The sequence below is a fragment of the Argiope bruennichi genome, chromosome 8 (assembly GCF_947563725.1).
Source record: "Argiope bruennichi chromosome 8, qqArgBrue1.1, whole genome shotgun sequence".
Taxonomy (NCBI): Eukaryota; Metazoa; Arthropoda; class Arachnida; order Araneae; family Araneidae; genus Argiope; species Argiope bruennichi.
The window spans coordinates 12,506,751-12,527,932 of NC_079158.1; the positions used below are offsets into that span (position 1 = coordinate 12,506,751).

The following is a 21,182-nucleotide window of genomic DNA, read 5'->3' on the forward strand; positions in this document are numbered from 1 at the left end:
CGTCAGTTGATTTTATTAGACTGTTGGTAAATCAGTTCTAAAATATAGTTGTATGCCGATTCCGGAAATATACGCTGAAGTGGGATTTAAAAGAAGAAACCTTATATGTCAATCCCGTATGTCCAGTGGTATTGGACACTGGACCTATTCAACGGAAATAGGATGCAGAGTGGTAATGGAAAGAGGTCGCAAAGGATTAAAGATCGGTTCTGCTGCGATTTTTTATAAGTTCTGTGGATATTTAACGACATTCAAGCAAGGAAATAAAGATAAATTATAGATTGCAAAATAATAAAATTAATAATAAAATCTAAATTACTGAAATCTAGTGTGAATAATTTAACTACACCTATTAAATTCTCGCACATATATTTTATTTTATTTAAAGTGGTTAAATGTATTCTAATCGCCATATCAAAATAGGAAGTTCCGAACAGTTTATAAAGGTATCTGTAAATATAAGCGACAATAATTATATTTCTTAGTTAATAGTAATGATTATGTTTATTATTTTTTTATAGTTAATAATTTGTTGTTTATTTATTTTTAAAAAAAATAGTTTTGAAAGAAATGATTTTCAGAAGTTTTGAATATGCATTTCCTGCATTTCTTCACAATAAACATTATTGAAAAAAATGTTTACATTCAAAATTCCTACATACGCATTTCATGTTTACATACAAAACTCCGAATGGTAAAAAAGGCATAATATTCTGTTAGACAATATTTGGAGCAATACTTTATGAATCAATGTAGCTGGTAATTTCTATAGACATGAAAATTCTTGTGGTTTCCTCTACACTTTCTACAAATAATCTTTATTTATAAAAGAATTATTTTAGAGACTTTAATCTTATCAATTTTAGGCTTAGACACTGTCAGATATTAATTTTCATTATCATCGAATCCTGGTTTTAGAAAAGTAAATACCGATAATTTAAATGCATTTATTTAATCCAGATATCGCTGATGATTTGAAAATATAATTCCTCTCCTCCATTGCTAATTAGAGAAGAATTTCTTATTTGTTTGCGTATTTAACGAATTTACGGTGAAACGAGCCTGCTACCGAAGATCTGAGTATTTCATTTATTTAGACCGCATAATCGAAATACAGACATGTGATGTCTCGGAATCAACAATCAGCATTTACTTGTTTGTTTTTGTAATTGTATGTGTGGATGGTGAGAGGTTAAAAATTTCCTTATCATAGTTTCGATTTTAAAAATTCATTCGTTTTTGGATATCCTTAAAATAAGGATTATCGATTCTATGAAAATACAAAAATAATCCTTCAATTAAAAGTCGCCAAATATACATTAAGAGCAACAATAAATTTAAAATTTCAGTGTGGAAAAAGTTATACCGGTGAATATCTAAATTTTTATATTGTTTGATATTTTCATGCACATATTTGATTTGTATGTCTCCTAACCAATCAGTTAGAGACTTCGTTTTATTCTAGTTTTTCGAAATTTTGTTTTGAATTAGATAATTTGAAAATTCGTTGAAAATTAGTTTCCCCAGTTGCACGAATGAACTACTATTTATATGATGTTAAAATATTCTTCACAACTTAAATTTTTGTTATTCTAAGTCCAAATTATTTTATTTCTGAATAGAGGTTTAGTTATATACACCCGTGCCATTTAACTGAGGTGTCGTAAGGGAATAAAGCTTTTAATTGTTTCGAAGAATTTACTGTTGTATTTGTAAGGTCCAATAGGATAACTGGGAACGAATTTTATAGAAATTATTTTCTTCGAATTAGAATGTGCTTTTTGGAAAGAAAAATACGTACTTAATTCATGTGCGTGCATAATTATGTTCTGAAGGGCTCATTAAACGATGTCTCGCCCCCAAACAATCTTTTAATTTACAATAATGTTAATATATACCCGACAAAATCCCGATTACCCCCAAAAATATGAAATAATTGGGAATACGTACTTTAATTATTGAACATTCATTTCCAGTCATTTTATCGCCCGTTTCAAGTATTCTCAACATACTTTCTCAATAAAAATATATTCTGTGTCATGGAATATCGCATATAAATAGTCAGAACTATTCAATGCCTTTAATTTGGTGTAATTTCTAATTACCATATACACAGTTTTATAGGAAAATGAATCTTTATAAAATTAAAAATTGTTGATTATTATGAGATAAGAGAAGGAAATGTATAAAATTTAGAAATTTACTTTAAAATGTATAAAAATTAGAAAATAAATTGTAGAAAAATAAAGCCTCTACTTCACGAAGAACGTTAAATCTCCATTTCAATTAATTTTTCCCTGACATTCATGCTGCCTGAAAAGAATCTGTTTAGCGATAGGACATGGTAATATAAAATTCTAAATCTCAGGAATCGTAATCATTAGCTTCAAAACAAGTTTTGAATTATTCAAATTGGTGCTCTTCAAAGCTTTCACATTCAGTTATGAACACTCTATTCCATCAATCTCTCAGGTGAACGAATAATGATAACTCATTCTGGTCCCTTTAACATAGTCAAACAATATATATATATATTAAAAATTCAACCACGAATGATTCGATATGTTATTTTCTTCATCACCACAATCTCCACGTCTTATTAAAAGAGTCAAAACCATCATTTTCGGATTCCTCTTTCAGCATTGTGTCTTTCTTTGTCCTAGAGTTCGGTTTTCTTGTTTCCATCTACACTCGATGCCATTCAACAATAAATCATTACGAATAACTAACTTTTACGCTTGAAAAGTGTTATGTATGTTGATCATAAGGTAGATTCTTTAAAAACATTAGTTGTTAATTTGATACGAAGTAATAAACATTATTGGCAGAACAGGACACTGCCATGTTCCTATACGTAATAACCGTCCTATCATAAAATAAATTGTACAAAATGCATGAAAAATATAGGTTTTTATTACATTGAAACCCTTCTCTTAATAACATCTCTTTGGAAATTATCAGGGGTAACTAAGAATCCTATCCTGTTTCTTGGGAGAAAATCTAAAAAAGAAAGCGAAATCTCACTTGTAACTTTATATCCTTCAGGTATAAGATATGTGCCGGCGTCCTGGCATAGGGGTAGCGCGTCTTCTCCGTGATCTGGGCGTCCCGCGTTCGAGTCCCGGTTTGGGCATGGTTGTTCTTCCTGTTCTATCTGTGAGATGTGTGAATGTGCCCTCCTGTAAAAAGGGGTTGTGCAAGCGAATGAGTGATGCGTGAGTAGTCAAGTCGTACTCTAGGCCCAAGATGGCTCTACGATAAAAACAAGAGGCTCTCTCCCTTAGGCTTAAATCGGCTGTTTTCGAACAGCGGGCTTGTCCATGGCAAGTGCCATAAGAAACAACAAGAAATGTACATTCTAGCAACTTATATTGCAAATAATTGATGTAGGGATGAATAATGGCAATTAAAAAAGTTCCAATTCCCCCCCCCCCTTTTTTTTACTACGTTTGCAATTAAAGTAAACAGATTTTATAAAATTTCGTTGAAATACAAAAAAGTGTTTATTGTCTTCTTCAACAGCGCTTTAATGAAGGTACATGCTTCCCAGGTCTTTAATATTTCACTTATGGGTATTGTGATTTCCGTTTCCATTACTCAGATGCTAATTGCTCATTGATATAAGCCAATCAAAAAAAGCAATTAAAAATTTGTCTTCTTTAAAACACTAAAACACTTTTAATATTTAAAAAATAAATTATAAATTAAATGTGAATGATAATGAATTATTATCAAAGTTTTATTATGCAATTGTTGCATTCAGATTTCTTTGCACTGAAAACTGAAACTGCTCGCTTTTTAAATTATAAATTTTAGAAGTTTCAGAACTTTTTATTGTATTTACTATCATTTTGTGTATTAAAATGACTCCCTTTTTACATACTAATAAGTATTATTTATTGATGCTATTTTAATATTTAAAATAAATTTGTTCAGAATATTTTCAGTTACTAATTGCCATCATTTTCTGTTGCTGCTATTTTATACTAATTTAATCGAATCTTTTGCATAGTATTATCCAATTTCGACAGAATTAAATTCAAAAAGAATTATCCGTAGAAAATTTATTTGCATATCATATTCTATATCATATAATATTTGTATATCATATTCCAAAATTAGAAAGAAGGGACTTAAGCTGTAATATATACAGAAATATCGACTGATTAATATTTCAAATATTCATTGCTATTGCAAAATATGTGCAAAAATTCAGTAAATGAATGTTAAAAAGATTTACATGCAGAATAGTCTTTCAAATTTAAAAAAAAAAAGTTAATATGTTTACTTCGAAATGCGCCTTACAAAGCAACCATGTCTTGAAATAATTTTTATAAAAGATGAAGTTAAGTCCATAAAAGATAAAGATTATTGTTGTGAAGTCATTTCTATTTTTTAAATTAATTTGGAACTAAAATATTAAATCCTTGGATGCTTCTTTTTTTTTTATCTATTTAAATATCTAACTAGTTTTATATTTATAAGTTATAATAATACATTTTATAAAACCAATGTATTCTATAAAAAGAGAACTGGAAAAAAAGTGAACAATTTTCCGTTTGTTAAAATGACAAATAAATGATCCCTGGTCCCATTTTTCACTCTAAAAAAGTTTTAAAACTCATGAAAATGACATCTTCCAACTTATGATGATCAAACTATCTGTAAAGACTGGATAGTAGAAAAACTCACTACCACGGCATTAGCTGGCTATCTTTTGACAATTTTGCCAGAAGTAATAACAGAAAAATAATCTGATGCAGCTTCACATAATTAATTACTCGGGTTTTCCGGACCCCGTTGGTCCCCACAGTGATTTTTATCATCCAGCCCCACTATGACAACGCAACTTCAACCCTAACATCCGTCACATCCGCCCGTTTGGAAAGCATTTATCAGTTCCCTTACGTGAAAAGGTGTGATGAAAAAAAAAAATCCCCGAGAATAAATGGAAAAGTGTACAAATAAATAGGGGCAGATAGAGAGAGAGGGAGAAAAACCCAGAGAGTTATCAATGTTCCTCGTTTCCATCTTAGTAAGGATTTTAGGGTAACAGTCTTTCTCCAATCTACGGAAGGAAGCAAGAATTGAATTAGTAGTCGTGCGTAGTGGTTGCTAAACCGCCCCCATTCCCCTTCAGACGACTTCCTGAACCACCTTCCTCAACCACCCCCTCCAGGATAGTACACAGAGAAGGTGGACGCAAAAACAAAAGCTGTTCCTCATTATTCAAAGGGAGCCAATACCACTCCCGCACAGTCATTAGCGGTTTCCCGCTCTTTTCTGCCGACCCCCCCCCACTAGCTCTTTAAATGCCCTCTCCCCATCCTTCCTCGTCATCCTTTTTTGACTCTATCGTTTGCTACCATGCCTAACAGTCACAGTTAGGGTCTCTTCTTCTCTCTAAAACAGAGGATGTTTAAAACGGAAGACAAAAAAAAAAAAAAAAAAAGTGAAAAAGAAATAAAGAATTAAAAAAATCACAGAGTGGAGTTGAGTTAGTGGTTCGGCAAAAGGGAGGGTTGGCAGCTAAAATAACAAAGCAGGCAGTGGCAGCAAGTGGAGGAAAATTTTTACCTTCAACCTATTCGTCGCTTTAAAAGCTAAAAACAAAAAGCTTTCCGTCTTTGTTATCGGGACCACAAATTTATTAGCTTGGTTTATGCGTTTTTTTTTTATTTTCTTTAAACGTACCCTATTTTTAATTCAGGTCCAATGACGGGTTACATTACTGTAACAGCAAGCTGGATTTAAATGTGGAGAGCGCAGAGAGACAGAAAAAAAATGCATGAACTAAAGCAGGTTAATATAAATGTAAAGCTAATCGCTAAGTGAACTTTGCCTCTGTGTTTTCCTTTGTGCTTTTCCTTTTTGACTGTTGGCTCATGAAGACGGATAATCAAATGGATATTTAAAGGTAGCGCACCTGAACCGGTACGAGAAGAATCAGCAACGATACGAAATGACGTTCTTAATTAGATTTATTTACGACAAGTCTCTCTACTTTTTCTGTGGAAGAAATATAGGGTAAGAAGAAAAATTTAGATGCAAGATTTTTTTGTTTAAAAAAATACTGATAAAAGTATTATCATTTTTAAAGTAAAGAAATTGATTCGTATCTAAATCATTCATTATCAGAAATTATAAAACACTGCTGTAATAAGCTGATTTTGGGAATATAATAATAATAATAATATTTCTTAATTTAAATCATATTTCCCTATTTTTTATTTTAAATTAACCTGTGTTAATTTTATTCTAAAATGTTCTCTTATTTATTGATCCAATTCTCATTTTTTTATTATTTATTCCTAATACGTGTTTAACATTATTGCTGACTCCGTGGAATGAAAGGATAAAAATACGTAACACCTGCATATCTTTTTAAAAATATATCTAATATTCCCTAGTCTAAATTGGCAAAGAAATCCCTATTAGAATCTCATATTAAAGTCAATGAAGGTAAAAATTTCGATGACTTGCCTTTGGGGTGGGTCGTAAACACAGTACGTCATTTTATCATCACTTCTCTCTTGTGCAAATTACGACTCCTATAGTAAAATAAAGCGGAGTTTAAATTTTAATTTTGAAAATGTCTTTTTTTCGGCCACGCATCTGTACACACACACACACACACACACAGTAATGTTCTATAAACAAAGTTTTCAAATGCCTCGTACTTTATAACAATTTGCTGTTTGTCATCTTTTTGTCCAAATAGCATGAACTATGAAGGAGTTTCATAAGTGTTTTAACTTTAGGGAAAAGCCTCGTAATCCTGGAATTCATTTCTTTCAGAAAATGTCAAAATGGCCCTTAAATTTAAAATAAACAAACGAAAAAGAATAAATCATCAATAAAGTAAGTTGAATTAAAATAGTAAAATCTAAGAACTGAAATGTTTTAAATCAAGATTTTTTTCTTTCTTACAAATATTGAAAATTTGAAAGAAAAAAAAATGTTTTTGAAAGTTTTCGAGATTTTAGTATTTTTGTGCATGACATCATTTGTATTCTTGACACGCAGTTCATGAATCTGTGGGCCGTTGTATGCTGTAGAGAATATAACAATATACAAGTGACTTTAATTTAAGTAATATAGTAAAATAAGGTCATTATTATAATGGTCTTGATCAAATTTATCTAATTTCATTAGCTATTTATAGATTTAAAGGATAATCGAATGGATGAAATTTGTTTAATTTACAATTTTCAAGGTGATGAAATTAATAAATATTTATTATAAACTATATTTTATAATAATTAATAATAATATAATAATTAAGATATATATATTAATATACGTATATATATATATATTAAGATACGTAGTATACGTATATGTTAAGATACGTAGATATATATATTAAGATACGTATAATAATTAAGATATATAACATAAACGACGTAAAGTTTAAAAATATTCTTGCCCAATAAATCATTTTTGATCATATCTCTGTTCAATTTCCGTTATTATAATTAGTTTTGCTGAAAGACTTTTTGTTTGTTAAGTGTATATTTTTATACAAAATCTTTTGAGCATAGAACGCCGAAGTAGAATGATTTTTCCGTCTCTTTACAATTCTTCTCTTTTCGATCAACATTGTTTTGATTAGGATTGGGGATGTTAATTTTTTCTTTGACTCTTCGTTGGTTGCCACACAGTGATCAGAGAATACTTTAAATCCGGGAACAGGGGTGTGGAATCGAGATCGCCAAGATAGGGAGTAGGACAAAATCATTCAAATTGTAAATGATTGAATAATAAGAAAATAAATAATGTAGATTAAAAGATAAATCAAATAAAAAAATAAAAAAAAAGTTTTTTTTTAAAAATATGTCAAAATAAAAATCCAGTTAAGATAAAGAAGCATCATCGCTATTATTATTTTTTTTAAGTCATTCCTATTATTTCGAAGTAAAAATTTGTAAATTAAAAAGTTTTCAGTGATCGCTGCTTCGGAGAACACTCCTGTTATGAAAAATAAAATATTTATAGATAGATTAAACTTTTTAATTTGTTATTGCTTTATACATATTAATCTATTGATAATTTCATTTTGTGTTATTATATTTATTTATGGAGTCAATATGAATTAATTTACTTATCTTTACAGTGTTTTTCTTCTCTCCTCGTTGTTTTTCATTCACATTTTTTCTTTTGTATATAATATACATTGTAAGAAAACTTCTAATTACAGTTAATATTTTTTCATATTTCTATGGCGAAGCATTTTTCTTATTCAACCCATTTTGTACTGGATGATTGTATTCTATTTTGTAGTCTAAAATGCTTATATAAATTGAAACATTAATCAAATCCCAAAGGATTAAGCACTTTCAAGCTGTATATTTAAAAGAAAAAATATTTTCGAATAGAAATATACTATGAATAATCGTTATACACCTGAAGCGATATCGTTCTAAATGCTCTTTATGAAAGAGCAATCTTGTAATGAACTTGTTGATTAATCATATAAACATTGAAATCAATTTTACCATGAAAAATAAATATTTTTACATAAACTATCTGTTAACAATTTATTTGCCTTAATATGTGAATGATTAAGCAGAAGAATATTTTAATATTTTCATTGGTCCAGTGCAGAAGGGGGGGTGAGATCATCCGTAGTGATAGTAAAACTACCGTAGTATAGTTGATGAAAGCGAATCATGTATAATACTAGGTGTAATATCAACGATTGCTAGTAATATAGCCTGTTTTAATTTTATACATGGACAAGATGAACGAACATGAAAGCGATGTGAGATGCAAGTTTCAGTTTTCTGATTAAGACAAAATTTATTAAGTAATATCATTATTACGAAATTAAAAGTTACCCTCAAACTATTGATAGCGGATGATCCCAATGTCGAGTCATCATACAACAAACTTTTGCAGCAGGAGAACATGATGATACACTTCCCTTTTACCAAATTAACGACGGCAGGGGGGAAAAATGGAGGAATCCTTCACAATGAACGTCGTCGACTTCCCCTTCCTTTTACAATAAAACTTTTCTTAAAAGCGATATCATAATTAATTGTTTATATGAGGAGGAAGAATTCCGGGAAAGCAGAATTATCTTCTGAACCTATCTCATTTCCTTTGGAGGAAGTGGCCTCTTCCGATAAATGAAAAAATAAATAAACAAACCACCTTCCTCACTGATACCGCAGGGTGGATGAAGAAGTAAAATAAAATAGAAAGAAAGAAAAAAAATGAAAAGAAGTATCTCAGGCTCCCCGTATTGCCAAAAGGAGAAGTCTGAGATTTGAGATAAGTATCTCTGAGATGTTTCCGACGGGCTCCTGTGACAGTACCTGGCTCCTTATCTCCACTTCCCCTTCGGAAAGCACTTCCTCATTTCGGGACGAAGGAAACAACTCCTTTTTCGGAAAGGTAGGAGAGAAGAAGACTTTGGTCTTAGCTACTTCTTGTCTCTTTTCAAGTTCTGCAATTCATATCTTTGCTGGAAGATTCTTTCATCTTTTCTTCCGAAAATTCTGTTCTGAATTATCCCGTCAACGTTTCAAGAATGTTTCCCGACTTGTTAAGTGTTTCATTATTCTTTTTATAATTATCTTCTTATTTTTTTTAGGGGGAGGGGAGAGTTTCCTTTAAAATTAAATAATTTTTGGTGAAATTTCCTGTCTCTTGCCGAGAATGAATGGATGTCGTAATTATTACGTTAATTAAAATTTAATTTGTGTTCCGATTACTACGACTTTTTTATTGGTTAATTGTCAAGTAAAAAAGAGATACGCAGTTCTTGAGAGGAAATTGAATTTGACTCAATTTGTAAAGCAACGGTGAGGAGACAACAACAGAGGTGCATTTTTTTTTGTTTTTTTTTTTAAATCCATAAGGAAATTTGTCAAGACACTTCACCTTAACTTTGCCTTTATTATCTGTGCTTTTAACACAGCTTAAAATAAACATTTATTTATTTACTATGATTCACAATTTTGAGTGAAGTCATTTGAAATGAAAATTTTATCGAATTTTACTAGCAACGAATTCTAGTGAATGATGCAATTTGTATTTCTGCATTTATTCAAAGTATCGAAAGAATTCATATTAACACAACTTCCATTTAGATATTCATTGAAATTAAATTCGGCGTTTCATTAGCGATAACCAACATGAATATATAAATTCTGTATGGATACATTGATTACTTTCAAATTCACCAAGATCCTATTTTTGACTGTTTAACTTCATAATGATGTTTATCGTAACTTTCTCCCCCTCATCCATTGCAATTGCCTGATTTATTTAAAATTTGCAATGCTACAGATAATATTTGGTTATTTTGTGTCAATTTGAAGTTAATGAAGTTTTAGAAAGACATTATTACCTGGCAATATTAACATAATCTAAAAAAAAGTAATGCTTTTTAAAAAAAAAAAATTACACACTTGTTCTGAAAGAATAAAACTGAGAAAGTAGTGAAAATTATGTAAATTTGTTTTAATCGCAAAATCAAAAAGGAATTAATTGTAAAGTCTAAAAGGAACAAAATGCATTGTCAATGTAAATGAAATCAAGATTGAAAACGGTAGGAATTCTTAATAAAAAATGTGTCTAGCTAAAATAAATAATGAACCAAAAAGTTTTGTATTATAAAAGAGCTCACTAAATTTCTTATGTATTCAAAATTCACTTAGAAAAAAAAACTGGTTGCAGAGCCCTCCCCCCCTAAAAAAAATATCTTAAATGGATAGCGGAAAAAAAAACCACTTTCTGTTTTCCAATGCAAAATGCTTACCTAAAAGTTTCATAGCACGTAAGAAAATAACATTAATTCTATTTCAAAGTCTTTAATGAAATCACCAAATTTGTTATCCGCACATAACAGGAACAGAACAGAAATCTTGTTAAGCCAAAATCCAAATGATCTAAGATAAAGATACTGCTTTCATATGCCGTGAAATAGCTTACAATATTTTACTGCAAAAGAGCCATTTGAATGTGTATAGAATATGTAAAATAACATTATTATTTTTTTCTTTTTTTAAAAAAAATGAATTTTCTAAATCTCTACTGCAATCTTTGACTATCTTTTCAATTTACGAACATTCATTTTAGTCTTGGTTTATATTTTAAATTCAGTGAGTGAAAGTCTTTATTAATTAATTAATTAATGATTTTTAGTAAAAAATTTCTGTTTGACAAAATCTTGTACCCACTAATGTATCGATGATATTATTACAAACACATTATGTAATTATAGCATCAGTTGAATCAACTTAATCAGCACCCATTCCTAATTATAGATATGAGCAACCAAGAGTGTTTAAAAAAGAAGAAACTTTCATATTTAATGTTGCATGTTTTTTTTAACTCAAATATTATGTTTTTATTCCCTTATACAGTGAATTCAAATTTTCAAAAATATTTGTTTTGAAAATTTGAATGTGCAGAATATTCCAGAGAAGCATATTTTACGGATCTTTACTTATGTTTTCACGTGTAAAGGAAAGAATGTCCAGTTATTTATATTAGAGCATTTCCAATACGAAACTAAAAATAAAATGCTGAGCTTAAATTTCTTTTCCCAACAAGCTGCATTTCCGCTTTGCATAAAATGAAATTATTTGCAAGATATGTTCTTTTAACATTTCGACTCTATCAATAAATCATTTGCAAATAGAATTGATTACTTCAGAGCTAGCTTTGGTCTACATTGTTTTAACACGATCTTGCAAAATATAACAATTTAAAGGTTGATAGTGTTTCCTGATTGTTATGTTGAATCTTCTTCGCGTCTCTTTTTAAAGAAAACTGCATCATAAATATTCATAAAACTCTCTTTTAATTCTTAGAGTGTATAATCTTGCAAACGCCCCGGTTTGCAAGACGCATCTCGTCTTTCTTCGTTTCTTTCGTGTTTTATTTTATTAACGTATAATCTAAATATGAGATGTGTTTTAATAAACTGTAAATGGTGGTAGACATATTTGGAATAAATTTCTCCGCGTATATTCAGTGTTTTCAATGATGTGAAATAGTGTTAGGGATGTTCTAAGGGATTGTTTTACGTTTATGAATTGATAATAAAGGAAGATGTTCATTTTTAGATGGTTTTGAAGAGCGTAGATTGCGAAAATAAGTAAAAGTGAACAAATAATAGAAAGAAAGAAAAACATCTCCAACAAGATATCTATTCAGAATATCTCACGAAAGGTAAGTTATTTTATTTATAAAATAAGGCATGTTAAAGAGCTGGTTGTTAATAAATAATGAATGTGTGAATGACGGAAATATTATATAAAACCTCCCCGCTTGATTATTCAGTTATGTTACCATTAAATTATTTTATTAAAGGAAATATAACATTATGTCTGAAATAAAAGATACAGTTGAAATTTAAATATGAGTTTGTGTACCTAAGGTATATAAATTATTTTCAAGGCAATAAAATGTATTGTTAAAATTTATTGGTGATATATTTTAATATTTTTTCTGATCATTAAGTAGATTTTAGAATTAATATGATCCCAAATAATTACACTCTATAATTTAATTTTTTGGAAATGGAGGAGGACAAAATGATTTCTTGGTAATTTAGATTATAAACTCAAATTTCATTTAGAATTAATTTTAAAATGCATGATATTTGTTCTAACTATAGATAATTTCGAATTTATAACTTTTTAAAAACTAAGGTTTTTGAAAATCAGCATATTTTTTTTATTTCCCATTTCAGTTATTTTAATTTTCATTAAAAGCTTAACTGAAAATAAATATTTTATCCAAAAATAATTTATCCATTATTGAAAATTATTTCATTTTCACATTGCTTTTTCTATGTGACTTTCAGTTTAACTATATCAGAATCAATGAATTTGAACTAATGGGAAAAATTGCAGCTTTAAATTACAAAAAAGGACCTTGACGAAGGAGATGTAAAATGCGATCAAATATTTTTTATAAACTAAATAATATAGTTAAAATCAAAGATGTGCAAAGAATGCATATTTGAATGAAATGGAAATTTGATGTCTTGATAATGTAAAAAATATTAATAATTAATAAAATAAAATTAATTTGTTATTTCAAATATTTCATTATAAATTGATTGTAAGTTTTCTTAAGAATGATATATATTTTCACAAAATTTAGCTGAGTATTTTAAGCAGCATATTTTAACATAAATATATAAGTCAGAAAATCATTTTTTGGGTAGAAAATTCCGATAGTGCAGAAGGAGTTACAGTAATATCTTCCATAAATTTTTATTATCTAATTTTTATTTCTCATTGCTTTTAATTTTTTTTTATCAATTTCCCAAATTTGCTACAATTTTTTTCCACCTGATTATCTACGGAAGGGAAACAAATTTAGTTTAACATAATTCATTTTCTGTTTTTACTGAATTTTTTTTTGTTGCCAATCGGAATGTGACTGAAGAGGAAAAAATTATACAGTCCAAGTTTTGTAAACAATTTAAAGTAATAGAGAGTAGATGACGTTTTATTTGGGTAGTTGTATATTAGCTTTGGAAATATATATTTTACAACTCTTAATTTTGTAATGGAAATATGCAGTCGTGGTGATTCCCATTGCTTCTCCATTTTGTAGCTGAGACCTAGGCCTGTTTATAATCACTTGATATCCATACAAGATCTACCATCTTTAATTGGTTATTCGATTTCTATAAGTCAAATTGATTCCACATATGAATGGATATGAATTAAAAAAATAAGCAGAACCTTTTGTTTAGTTAAATGGGTTGAAATGATAAAAAGGTTATGCAGGAATGTCACACTTGAGTTTTTCATGAGTTCACCTCATGTTGTTGCTTGCAAATGTCGGATTATTTATTATCATACTTTTTAAGCAAAAAACTTGTAAGCAGTTTAGATAAGAATAACTAATATAATAATATAAACTAATAACTAATATAATAATATAAAACTAAAATAAAATAAATTTTATAGAATTTTGGAACATAAAATTTTTTATATTCAATATATGTATTTATTAAGCAGTTCTGAAATTTCAAGGAGACAATTGCGATACCATTTATAGGATTTTGATGCACGAAATTGTTCATATTCAATTTGTGTATTCATTAAACCATTCAGCTATTCTAAAGAGACTAATCTTAAAGTAGGAGTCTAATGGACTCAATGCTTCCTACGAAGGTTCATTGCAAGAAGTTTTCTTTTCCGAGTTAACTAACATAAAATTTTATACCAAATATTTTAAACTTCCCTAATTTATTAGTTAGCTGTAAGTTGTGAGCGATGAATTTTGATTTTCCTTATAGCTTTATAGCGAGGTGGCATAAAGTATTAACAATAAAGGCTTCTGCGAAAGCCCTCTTTATTAGTTCGAAAGAATAATAACAACAAGATCATCTTATTTCTAAACGTTAAATAAAAAAGAGTATTAATTAATTATTTTAAAAGAAATATTTTCTTTTGCGTTTTATTAACATTTTATTTCTATATTTTACTTATTTCTTTACTTTTATTTTCCTATCAGTTGCTTGAGGAAAATTAGAATATCGTTATTTTCGAAGAGGAGATCGCCTAGAGAAAAATTTTTTGTAAGAATTTCGATTTTATACTAATCGTATTTTATAATGAGTGGGTAATATATTCTCTGTGAAATCAAAGTACGTCTTTCACGGGAATAAGTTACTGTTAGATAACCAACACACATTCAAACGATCGCGATCTTGAAATAGCGAGAACGATTTTCATCTTTCTCTCTCTCTCTAACTCTCTTTCTTTCGTTTTTTTTATTCTTTTAATTCTTTTTCCCTGCCACGCTTTATAAGAGAGGAAAAAACACGTTTTGCCTTTTTCCTACTCATTCCCCATCTGAAAATACAGCCGCTGACCGATCACGTGACAAAGGGGGAAGGGGAGAGGGATGTATGGGGGGTGAGGGGGATTTTCGAGAGACGTGTACCGTTGGAACCATTAGGGCTTGGACGTGATGGGAGAGGGGAGGGGTGTTGGGTCGTGGGGGAAGAGAAGGGGCTTCGAACGAAATCAGTGGGAAGCTGGTGGGGGAGTACAGATGGGGGTGGGGGCTGGACGATGATGGAAATCGATCGTCTGCTGGTCTGATAGTTGAGAGGGAGGGAAAAAGTCCAGTGGTCAAGTACAAGACTTCCTTTTGTATTTTCTTTCCTCGAAATTGAAGCTTGTTTTATGACTCTAATGATTTGCAAATTGTTTTCTTAAATGAATCGAAGTAATGCGAATCAGTAGGTATAATTATTGAATGGATTTCTTTTTTTACAAAACTTTATTATATCGAAACGATGATAATTTTTTAATAGATTATTTTATAAATGTTGTAAAATTGTATTAGAAAAGTATACAATGAACAATATAAATGTGGCTGAAAGTAATATAAATTTATGTACGAGAACGTTATAAATTCATTCTGCTATTCAAAATCTAATGACTTTATATTTTCACTTAAAATAAAAGTAATTAGTGGTTAAATGCACAAATATACAGAAAGTTCCTCAAATTACTTTTAAGAGTTGAATATATATATAATTACGGTAGATGTAATAAACTGGTTATGATATATAATTACCTGTTATTATTCCTAATCACAATGTGGTGTTTTTGAATAATTATTGGTAATTATGCATAACAACATATTAAGCACATTTACTATAACATATATACATATTCAATTTATATATATATATATATATATATATATATATATATATATATATATATATATATATATATATATATATATATATATATATATATATATATATATATATATATATATGTTGTTACGCATTGTAATGTTGCTTTCCAATGCATTTAGTTCCATCGTAAGAAAGACAGTTTTACAGACAGCTCCATGGATGTTGAACAGATATTGATACGATGAACCCCATTCGTAGCTGCAAGCTTGGTGACCGTTTGGCGACGAAATGGAAGATTTCAGAATCTCCAGAAATTTTGAGGATAGGTCCACTAGGATATGATTTAGGTTGGTCTTTCTAGAACCTTCTCTCCTAGATATAGAAAGCCGGGAGCTGGAGTCAATCATTTGAGTTGAAGTCAAGTTATTAGTTGAGCTAGTTGTCTCTTTCAGCGATTTGTAGTGTTTATCGCTGTACTGCTTGTGCTGTTGTACGTTGTTTCCTGCAAGTATTCTCTACGTTTTGGCTATGTTACATATGTTCTCCTGCTATTGTATTGGATAAAGCGTCGCTGTTTGGTATTAGACCTGTTGGACTGTTTCACAGTACACTCACTACACATAATTCGTTGATTTTATGGAACTTTTGGAATTCGTAACGATATTTTTATTCTTATAATTCAATTCAAACGAAAACGAAGTTTTCCAGGATAAAATATCGAGTAACTACTTAGCTTTTAATTACTTTGAAGTTCTAATTTCGATACTATAAATAGACTTCTGCTTTAATAAACTTACCATGCGAAACAGTCCTGGATAAGTAACTCGGATCAAACGGAGAGAAAAATAGATGTTAACAGATGCGTAAAATAAATTTTAATCGTCCTTTCATGATTTTAAAATAAAGTTAAAATATACTTATTCGATTTCCTATTATGTTGGTAAATAGTTTTCCCTTCACGCAAATACAAAAGTTATTAGTAAATATTGAAATAAATATATTAAATTTAGATTTGTCTTTTTCTCAGTACCCAAGCAAAAGAAGAAATAATTAGCTGCAAATGATTCAAAATGATAGAAACTTTAAATTATTTGAATAAGATATTTGTTTTAAACAATATTTGTTTATTGATCATATATTTCATCGTTGTTTGCGTCATCAGTTTGAAATTACATAAACTATTTTTTAGTTTTTTTAATGAATTCATTTTCAATAAACAGAATACTTTAATATGTTAAATAAAATATTCTAAAAGATAAATTAATACAATATATGTAATTGGGCTCTAATTATAATACTTAGGTAATTACAACAGCAATTTCAGCAATTAAAAAAAACTCATTTGAATTAAAATCCTTAACAAAATTTTATTCAAATTTTTATATTTTTTTATTCAATACATGTAAACTTCACTTGATAAGCGTTGATAGCATTTTTTTTAAAAATAAAGCACCTGCTTATGGCTAAATTTATGAATTTCAAAATTAAATAATATTTTCTAATATCATATATTAAGAGTCTTATTTGATTATGAAAGGTGTCAATTTGATGGATAAAATGAGTTTTACTGAAATTCCCAACATCTTTCAGGTACGTTTAACCTTTTCTAGGGCCGTGGGAAGTATGCTTCCCACCAAATTTATCAATCTTTGTATGAATTTATGTAGGTTGGCCTAAGTTCTGACAAATTTTTTTTAGAAAGACAGAAACTTAGATGCTTTAGTTCTTTATCTCACACAAAATGAGGTGTCTTGACTTGTTACTTAATTATTAATTAACCAATTAATCAAATTAAATTTATCTTAAATTTATCTATCTATAATTAATACTAATTTATCTAAATGAATCCTTTTTCTTATTCTAATTTCAAGTATAAAAATATTTTAACATAATATGACTAGAAAAAAATGGCCCTTTAAAGGGTTAAGTTACAATAAAAACTGTTTTTTTTCCTCTCTTTGAAAATTTCTTTTCTTATTTGAATCTGTTTCTAGAACTTCATTAAAATGAATACACATTAATTATTCAATTAATTAATCATTCAAAATGAAAAATAAGAATAATTTGAATTAATTAATATTATGATAGCGAATTTATGCGATCTTATTTTCTCGTATACGGAGTATTAAAAAAAAATATTGTAATCTTCAAAAAATTCCGACTCGAAGTTTGACGAATTTCTATGATTCTGACCATCCTGAGTCTGAAAAATGCATTTTTGGCATTATGTTTGATTGCGAACACGATAGCTTAACAACGCTTTGAGCTAGCTGAAAGAAATTTGGTATATGGAATGGATGGCAAAATCTGTAGAAAATCCATTTCGAGGCAGGCTGTCTGACTGTTCCAGTACAATTGCACACGATAAAACTAAGAGAGCTAGATAGATAAAAGTGCTGTATTTTCACAAGCGTGTAAAGGCAATAACTCAGAAACTTAATGACTTAAATATATCCTATCTGGTGTATGATTTTGTGATGATAATTGCAATTCTATGTCTTGTTTTCATTCAACTGGAAAAAAGCTATCAAAATATATATTCTCATGCTAGATACAGTAGAAATAATAGATTCAAGATAAATATATTTCGTAACTATTGTTCACCAATATCATGGAAATTATTAATGGTCTTACTCAAAGTCTGTAATGTTATGCAGCTGAATGGAGATCAGACATTTATTTTAGAGTAAGTGAAAAAACTTCCAGGGAGAAGACTTTCGCTGGTTGCTTAGTAGCCATTTAATAATTCACTAAATTTCACTTTTTAAGCACCCGCTGGTTTTTAGGTACAATATATTTTCCATATAATAAAGAGCGTTAAATTTTTTATCAGAACGATTTTGTCCGTCGAAAGTATTGTTTGGCACGATATATTAAAATTTGACATTGTATAATAAACAAATCTCTAGAATCTACCAAAATATCGGAACATATAATTGATTAATATACACTTTAAGAAGAATTATATCAATGAAAAAATCACGTTTTAAGACATCCTGTTACGTTACCAGAAAAAATTCCGGCAAATATAAGTGAATTGTGTTATCTTTGCAAATGATATAAAACTCGGGCAATTAAATAAGAATGACCTAACCAATAATTTTATAATTAAAGAATTTTATTGTAAAATATGCTCAATCGCTACGATTTTAAAATAGATAAAGGTGTTAAGATTGGTTTAGATCCTATTTCATATATTTAATTATTTATTTTTATACATATCTGAAATAGCTGATGACCATATTAGATATCTAATATAAAAAAATTTAATCTCGTAAATAATTTATGTAAGTCAAAACTGAAAGATTTTTTTTTTTGTTATTTAAAAAAGTCTTATCTATTACAAAGAAAAGGAAAATATTGTAATCGTGAAAAAAATATATAGAACTCGATATTTTGATAAAATTTTTTGTTTAAGAACTTTCTAAGTTTTAAAATACGTCTGTCCGTCTCTCGATCCGTTTTCTGTGACAAAAATAACTCGTTAACTCTCTCAGATGGATAGATGAGATTTGGTATATAGATTTTGCACCAAATTTGTAGATTTATATCAAATTTTGTAGGAAATCCCAACAGAGGAAGTCCGTCTGTCTGGCTGTTCTACTAAAGAGAACTTGATAATTATAAAACTAAAATAACTATTTAATGGAATTTTGTATTTGGAGGTTTGATCTGGATATAATATTTAGTAAATGGTAAAAAAATGGTGGTTTCATTCCTTATGTTATTCTGTATAACCTGCATGTAAAGAGTTATGTTGTTCTATAATATGGAGAATTTTATTTAAAATTGTCAATAAAATATTATCATGTTAAAAAATGAGTGAAACTCGAAATCATGAATTTTCTATTAGCTGAAATAAAGTGTTGGCAGAAAATATTAAGCTTCTTTCATTTATAAGAACTAAAAGATGGGTAAAAAATCTTTAAATTCTTCCAAAAATTTGGGTTTTTTTTTCTTGCTAGTCAACATTAAATTTTCTCTCTTCAGTCGCTCAAGGAAGCGTCAGGCAGCTAATCTGACTAATTCGATTTATCTTCGTCAATAATTCTAACACTCCCGTCCAGGCTAAAGAATTGCGCAGCTCAAAAGTCCTATTTATAATCCGGTGAGTTCGCCTAATTTAAAGGACAGCAGAGGAAGGAAGTTGGGAAAAAAAAAAAAAACTGAAAAGAAGAAGTTTTATTTTTCTTGAAGAAAACGCGGATGTTTACAAAAGGCTGTCCGCGCTAAACGTCATTTGTTGGAATTGGAAAGTTATCAAATGAATCCTAGGGTAGAAACAAAAGAAGCAGCAAACCTAATTGCCTGTGAGCTAATAAAATGCGGCCCCAGAGGCCCCTTTTCTAGGCGAAATCGACAAATTGAAGACAGCGCCGAGCCCTTAATCTAATTTTAGCGACCGTCTTATTTTATTGGGGCTTTTAATTTAAATTGAAATTTGGTGGTGGTGCTGCTATTCAATTCATCTTCCATAGAGATGAAAGGGAAATTTAATTCTATAAATGTCCTTCTGTGCGAAATATTATTATTTGGATTTGGTGTTGGTACTGTCATTATTTTTTTTGTTTGTTTATTCGTCACTTTGCTTTAATATGGCGGAGAGAAGTGGAAAAATTTCAACTACAAATGAGTTTTGCCTCTTCCAAAATCTTCCCTCTCAGTTTAAAATCAAAGAATTAATGCAGACAATTTAAAAGAATTTGAGATTTTTTTGAAGAATTTGAGATTTTTATGAGCTTAACAGGTTTTTCTCAGCAAAGATTTTCCATATGAGTTTTTGGAGAATAACATTTGTTAATATAAAATTCAAAGCAAATAAATAAATTTTTAAAAAAGAAAGTGTATTTAGTTTTTCTAAATCATTTACTGCATGCAAAATTAATGTCAAATAATATATAAAAATAATTTTATAACTATCATAAATTTTTATGTTTTAAAATAATTGTTGTATTTTCTATTCTAAGAATGTAATCATTTTTTAATACAGTGACATAATTTAAAACCTATGATTGATTCAGAAACAATATTGAATTTATTTCTTTAATCAAATGGTTCTAAAGATTTTTTAAAACATAAATTTGCAGAACACTTAGTAAAATTTTGAATTGCAAGTAAGTAAATAATATTAAAATTAAAAAATATATATCTTTCCGGCTTTTAACAAATCACGTTTTGTAAATTTTAATTATTTTTATGAGAAATATCATATTATTATAATTTATATGAAAGTTAGTTACAAATTATTTCTTAATTATGCTTCTGGTTATGAAATGATGTATCGTTCGCTTAAAAATAAAATGATATTATTAATAATTAATAAATTAAATTAATGTGCTAAAGGAATATGTTGAAATAGTCGAATTGCAATATTTACTACTTAATTAACTATCAAAATAATATTTAATAAAGAATACTGCTATATTCTATTTTATTTTTAAGATGAAATTAATTTTATTCATCAATTTTTTTATTTTTATTTTTTTAAATTTTTGTATAGCTTACTGTTTTAAAACATAACCAATGAAATTACAGCTGCAGA

General features: G+C 28.7%; 1 protein-coding gene and 1 long non-coding RNA gene across 6 annotated transcripts in view; one reads left to right on the forward strand and one right to left on the reverse strand.

Moving 5' to 3' along the window:
- LOC129981916 (myelin transcription factor 1-like) overlaps positions 1–21,182 on the reverse strand; it is a 295,518-nt gene that overhangs the window by 164,474 nt on the left and 109,862 nt on the right. The window lies entirely within an intron of this gene.
- Positions 1–21,182, forward strand: part of LOC129981917 (uncharacterized) — a 142,816-nt gene that overhangs the window by 41,706 nt on the left and 79,928 nt on the right. Inside the window, exon 2 of the long non-coding RNA XR_008785386.1 lies at positions 12,084–12,189. This is a non-coding gene — a long non-coding RNA (uncharacterized LOC129981917). The remainder of the gene's footprint in view (positions 1–12,083; positions 12,190–21,182) is intronic.